This window comes from Sinocyclocheilus rhinocerous, unplaced genomic scaffold (genome assembly GCF_001515625.1).
Source record: "Sinocyclocheilus rhinocerous isolate Xijiao unplaced genomic scaffold, SAMN03320098_v1.1 scaffold675, whole genome shotgun sequence".
In the NCBI taxonomy this organism is placed as follows: Eukaryota; Metazoa; Chordata; class Actinopteri; order Cypriniformes; family Cyprinidae; genus Sinocyclocheilus; species Sinocyclocheilus rhinocerous.
The window spans coordinates 42,592-49,780 of NW_015629520.1; the positions used below are offsets into that span (position 1 = coordinate 42,592).

Consider the following 7,189-nt stretch of genomic DNA (forward strand, 5'->3'; position numbering starts at 1 on the left):
TGGTGCTGTTATAAAATTGATGTGGTGTGTTCTGTTTGAGTTGACAATGGCACACACAAAGTTTGGTGTCAATATGCCAAAGCATTGCAGAGATAAAGCCTCAAACGTCATTTTGGCATCATGCCTCAAATTTGTTGCTGTGGTTTGCGAAAACGGTTTTGTCTATTGATACAAAATCCATAACTTTTTGTCAGCATGGTCTGAAGATGATATGATTCGATATTGGTGAAAATTGGACCGACGGTCTAGGTGGCGTTAGAAAAAGTAGGTTTTTAAAGAAAATCAAAATGACAGACAGGAAGTTTGGCTGACTATGGCAACATTGGTATCGCTGTTCTCAGCATGACCCAAGGAATCTATTAATACCAGTCTCATTACAATAGGCGAGAATAAAAGTTATGCCTTCTTTCTTTGCGTGAACATTTGGGCGGCGTTATGCAAATCTTCCCACATCGTGACGTAGACATGTGGGGGCGTGTTAGAACGAGACGTTTTAGGTAGGCGTGGTTGACTCTTAACTTTTATAAAGAATATCTCTTTGGATTTGCGACTTTAGTCTTTGCAACTTTACATATCTTCTTTATGCACCAAGAGCTTGTAACACTCCAAAGAGAAAGAAAAAATTGAAATCTCATCATATGACCCCTTTAACTTACTGCAGTTTTTTAAAAACATTTTAAACTTCATTTTTATCTGTTTCATGAATTTTTCTGTTTATCTTGACCTAATGAAGATGAAATTAACTCGACAAAATGTGTGTCAACAACAAGTAGTTAAAAAGGGGTAAGATCAACTCAGACCAAAGAAATAACATCGGTGTGGGCTTTACCTTTTAGTTTTGCAATTCAATGGAGAGGCTGTTAACACCGCAGGACAAAAGCACAGACCCTCCACCTCCTGCGAGAGACAAACGAACACATTCCACAAGCAGTGGGCGTCTGAACCTGACTGTCTCATCTTGAAGCACATTCTGGAAGTAATGATGAAGTAGGTGTTTAATCAAGAGGTTTTACTTATCCATGAACCAAAAACAAAATACTTTTGGAGGAAACTTGCCTAAATAGCTCAGACATAAGCCAATTTGGAATGACCTAAACAGAATTGAATAAAACAGTAATTGACGTTGCATCTCTGATTTTTGTAAGTCTGATTCAAACGAAACTTGTGAGTTTTTGAATGATTCATTTGAAAACCTGGCTCATAAGAATCATTGAGAACAACTCAACAAAAATATGTTTTGTTGTCATTGTTTTGCAGCACACATTCTTTTTATCTCATCTTATTCAATTCATCCAGCAAATAACTCGAGTAAAATTTGATTTGTTTTGCTGTGTCACTCTAAATTCAAGTGCAGGAAACAATGCTGCATGGTTTTACATTTTACTCTTGCGACCTCTTGTGGACGGTCAGGGTTTTGCATTACCTATATGAGACTCTCAAACATAAGATTGATTTATAATTTGCAAAAAAATATACTATAAATAAAATTATTAAGAAAAACAGATTAAAAAAAAAAACTGAACAGAACCATAATACGGTCAATAAGTATTTCTGGGGCTTGATGAGAACTAGTTTGTAGCACTATATGTAAACAAAAAGTCAGCAAGCCCATAAAGGATCAGGATAAAAGTACTGCACTTATCCTATAATCCTAGTCCCAGGCAGTTTTGTCCTGCGTTGCCTTCGGCATCCTTCCATCACAAACACTACAACTGCTTCCTCTAATTTTGAGGAAGAGAAGCCCTTGCAGGCTTAAGTGGAGCACAGATTGTATTTATCCACTTTGTCAACAATAAAGTTCCTCAAGTCATCTGCCTCCTTCTGGAGTGCCTCCAAATCTTTCCTTTCCTCTTTTCTTTCAGCTGCAACCAGAATCCTTTCCTCCAAGTCCGAAACAACAAGAATAAAGACGAATTTGCTTTTTGCTAACAAGAAATGAACACCTATAGAAATCCATAATACTGTTAAATCCAGATGCACACTGCTACTTATGATACTGTACCTTCAATTTCCTTCATTTTATATTCCAGATTTTTAGTGTTTCTGCCTCCATTGTGATGTTCTTCAGACGTTCGTTAACCTCTTCATTAACATTCTGGTTTGTGCTATTCAGTTTTAGTTTTTCAAACTGCTCTTTCAGTTCCTCAAGATCCTACCAATGCAGAAAAGCAATTCACTTAGAACAGGTTAAACATGCTAACTAAAGGCAGCTCTGCACCATCTTTTCAACTGTACCTTCAATTTCCTTCATTTTATTTTCCAGATTTTTAGTGTTTCTGCCTCCATTGTGATGTTCTTCAGACGTTCGTTAGCCTCTTCATTAACATTCTGGTTTGTGCTATTCAGTTTTAGTTTTTCAAACTGCTCTTTCAGTTCCTCAAGATCCTACCAATGCAGAAAAGCAATTCACTTAGAACAGGTTAAACATGCTAACTAAAGGCAGCTCTGCACCATCTTTTCAGTTACTATTACAGTAACCATGTTTGCACATCCAACACACTGCTTATTTAAATACAAAATTTGCTCTTGTGCTTGTGAGACTTACCTTTTCTACGTCTTTGGCACTGTCGAGCGCTGCATTGGCAGCATCTTTGGCCTCTTTCCCCTGAGCTCTGTTCATTTCCGTCTTATCCTTAAAGGCCTTGATTTCATCCAGTAACTTTCTGGCACGAGTCAAATCCATATTATCCTCAATATTTTTTAGTTTAGGTTCAGTCTGTTAGAAAGTGATGATAAAATATAGTTATAAAGCAGTTTATTGGGACAAGAAAGAGTAGCAATTATCTCTCAAAATAAATGTACTGACAGGTAAACAACAAATCAAAAAGTAAAGAAATCCGTATTCATTTTAAAAGGATAGTTCACAAAAAAAATTAAATGGTGTAGGACGACATGTCTGAAAGTTACACCTTAGGTCTGGAATGACATGAAGTTGAGCAAAAAATTATATAATTACTCACTGCTAAATTCCTTTACGCAAAATAAACCATTACCTCATTAACTTTGCCCTTGATTATATCATTGTTTTCTTTAGCTTTGTCCACATCACTGAAAATCTTGTCATTGAGCTTTGCTGTATCATCCAGTGCTTTCTCTATCTCCCTCACATTGATAGCCTCAGTTCTGTTCCTGGTTATACAACAATCAAACAGGATTAGTGATGCTGGTGTCCACAGGTTTAGCTTTATAAAGCACAATGAAATGGTAAAAACTACAGCTTTGACACATAGACTTCATTACTGCAGCCTCACAAGATTTCTGAATGGACAATTGTTTCTCAATGTCCTCTGGCTTCACCAGCTCATCTGTTGAGGTACAATACTCAATTAAATTTACATTTTACCATGTGCATTTTATTTTACTCTAAATGTAAATGTAAGTAATAGTTTAATCCTAAATAAAAATTCTTCAGATTCATCCCTCACGTCACGCCAAGTCTATATGATTTTCTTTTCAACACAATAGCAAAATGAAGACGGGCTGAAAAAATGGCAAACTGTCTGACAGTAGGTTTCGTAAATTGCTTATGGAAAAGCAGACATACAGAAAGCGCTACACAAAGGGCAGCTGTGCACAACTTTCTGTTTCTGACACCCACTTTTCATGGAGAAGACAGGAAGTCAAACAACATGTTTTCAAACAGCCATTCAGATTTTTGTTTTTGCTACAGTTTTCATCAAACAACACCAAATACAAGAGAACAGAGACGAGGTTCTGGATTTTTCTTCTGTCTGTTATTCACTGTTGCAAAATAGTCTGTTCGTGAGCACCACCAAGCTGTAGATGTATGTAACAGCAGGGGCTTTGGGCATGTGAACAAAACCGCAAATCTTATCGTTTGGCCAGCTTTTTTCACAGTGTGATGTTTTTTACAGGAAAAGATGTTTTGTGAAACACAAGGTTAGCGCAAGTGTGAATAAGACTTGAGAGCTATAGCTGACGGCAGGATTACAGCAAATAACAACTTAAATTTCAATCTGTTCCTCAATTCACATGCTCGAGAACTACACTGTAAAAAATGACCGTGAATTTAACGGTAAAAGACTGTAAAAATGCTACAGTAAAAACCTGTTAAATGGTTAACGGTAAATTCCCCTACTATATACGGTGAAAAACTGTATTGGACATTACATGTATTGGACATAAATTTTACGGTAGTATACCGTTTTTGGAAGTGAAAAAAAACGTATAATTTACAGTGAATAACCGCAAATTGACATTCCCAGAATTCCCTGAATTGCATTTCAAATTTGATGTTTTTTTGTTGAAATAACGGTTTCTTCTTAGTTTTTTCTTATCAGTTTTGTATATTAGGGTTGTGTGTTACACCTAATGTTGTTAAATGAATGTTTTTTGCATTATTTCAGTTTCATGTGTGTTACCATGATGGTGTTTAGTGTTTGTGTGAATGACGCTGTGCACCTTCTATATATGTTATTATTTAAAAGCTGCTTGTGATGGGCTTTGGTTCATCATGTGACTTTCTCATCACCACCTGCATTTGGTGGTTATCAGTGTATTACAAAGGTACAAAACAGATTTCAGTACTTCAATAAGTTGGTATATTAACATTATATCAGTTAATGAAATTACGGTATTTAACTGTAAATTAACCACAGCTGCCGGTTTTTTACCGTAAATTTTACGGAATTTTTTTTACAGTGTGGGTCTGTAATTTGCCAGTTCATCTACTGTGCTGCTGTATTTTTTACAGGAATTCTCTGGTAACCACAGCTGCCAGCGTTTTCCTGTAAAAACAACAGGGTTTTTTTTTACAGTGTACTTTTATGGTACATTTGTCATTTGTCATGTTCTTTTGTTGTATGAAAAAGAGAAGCTTGGACCTTTGATTTTGTGCTTCACAAAATGAAAACACTACTACTGATTTGGCTGTGACCTGAGGTGAGTAGACTAAATAACTATCCAGTTTCTTTCCTGACTGGAAATGATCAAAGATCAAGCAAACTTTACCAGAAGCTAGCAACAGATACATGCAGTACCTCTCAGGTAGTTCTTGAGCTTCTCTATGAGGTTCTTGGTGTCAATCTTATCTTCCTCATATTTGTTTTTAGTCTGATTAATTTTATTCATCAGATCCTCATCTTGATATTTGATGTAATTAGTCATTTTTGAGGTGCAGAACAAGGCTTAACTTTTACATGTAAAAGATACAATGATACAAAAGGTAGGTACTGGTATGTTTTTGACGTGCCTTAGCATCAGCTTCCTTGAGTTTACTGTGCAGATCTGTAATGTTCTTCTCAGCCATCTCTGCCAGTTTTAGAGACATTGAGGCTGATGGGTAAACTCCCCGTACAGGCCAGCCCCCCGCATATCCCACACGAAGCTCCACCACATTTTGCCTTCTCACATTCTGCATCGCCTGGAGCCCCACAGACCTATGGCAGAAAATTTGCCACTGCAATACACATATTTCTTCAAATTGCAAAAACCCAGTTTTACTCTTCATTCACCTTCTCGTTGAGGTTGGCAACACTCAGAGCTTTCACTTTCCTCTATAGCTTATCCATTTCTCCAATGCGACACTTTGCAAGTTCCAATGTAACATTCTCTCTCATCTTCCTGGAGGCTTCTTGGACCTTTTTAGCTGCTTCCACTTTCTTCTCAATGTCAGTGAATTCGTCAAAAAGAGCTTTTTGATCTTATTCAAAATATCTAGAAATGACACACACAATAGTTGCATAAGTAGCTCATAATGCCTTTAAAAGCCAAGTGAAGTGTTATAATGATGTTCACAAATGACAGTATGATTCTGCTACAACAGCTTTTTGTGTTGGTAATCATTGAGATTTAACTAATACATTTTTCATTTACAACCCATTAATAGCAGTCACATCTGTGACTGGAATCTCTTTGGTCTTCTCCCTGAGATTCTTCAACAGTCTGTTGAACTCAAGGTGGATATTGTTGATGTCAGTGTTGAGCAGTACGGTTGGATCAATAATGATTATGTTTGGGTCAATGGTCTCAGTTTCGTTCCTGAGGTGTGAGTAGAAAGACATGCAAGATAAAAGTGGTCACTGTACAAGACTACTATAATCATTCATCTCAATTGTATTGGACATAACCAGACAAGAGCTATGTGTATATATAGGGGTACAATTAATTCTGCATATAACCAATTAGATTTGTTAGCACTTTTTTTTTTAACAAATACTATGAATTATCAGTTTATGAATATTTGCCATTTCTTAAAAAAGTATTTTTTCTTCTATAATATAATTTCCTTATTTATGTTTCCTTATAATATATATATACTATATTAGTGCTGTCATAATTAACGCATGTAATTAATTTGTTCAGTTTAATGCGTTAAAAATATTTAACACAATTAACACAGGGCGGAGCTAGGGTTGGCCGCCCCATTCACAACTTCTGCTTCTGTCTCTTTTTTTTCTTGACAAGAACTGCGTTTATTTAGATGGAGAACGTCTTTACGACCACATCAAATGGGAGATTTTCAGATGTGCACTCCAACTTCGCCTCAGCACCAGGTGCTAGTCAAACGAATGCAGAAAAGGTACAGGTGATGAGGGAGCTTCAGTAGAACAACAGTGAACTGAAGGCGATTAAAGCTGCCTTAAAACTGTGCATGTGAGTATTTGTTATATATGAGTCACATTTAAGAACATGTCTGAAATGCAGTGGTTTTCAAAACTGTCCTGGAGCAGCCCAGCACTGTCTCCCTCATCTAACAAACCCGATTCAACTCGTCAGCTCATTAGTAGAGACTTTAAGACCTGAAGTGAGTCAGAAAAGGTAAAGAGTTGTAAGAAAATATGATGCATGTCAGAACTGCTTAATGTTCAGCAGCGGCAGCTCTTAAAGCAGCCAAAATAAACTAATAACCAGCTGCTGTGATGTCTGTTCATCAAAGAACAAAAGAAAAAGAGGAAATCAATCACTTTTGTAGCTTTAAGGATTCATCAATATTTAATTGATGAATATTTAATTGATGAATAATAATTTTATTTTATTTAACACTCACTGAGCACACGCATCATTTGGATTAAAACTAAATCGTAAAAATAAGACCATTCATAGGGGCATTCACTATAAACATAATTTATTTTCAACCTTATGCATACACGACTTTCTGGCGAAAGTTAATGTAGCAGCCTGTGTGAAATGCGCTAGGCTGTACTACTGTCCAGGGCGGTAAAGTTAG

At 36.4% G+C, this 7,189-nt stretch overlaps 1 pseudogene; it reads right to left on the reverse strand.

Annotated features, from left to right (window-relative positions):
• Nucleotides 1–1,727: 1,727 nt before the first annotated feature.
• The window catches only part of LOC107739091 (laminin subunit beta-4-like), a 20,239-nt pseudogene continuing 14,777 nt past the window's right edge, over nucleotides 1,728–7,189 (reverse strand).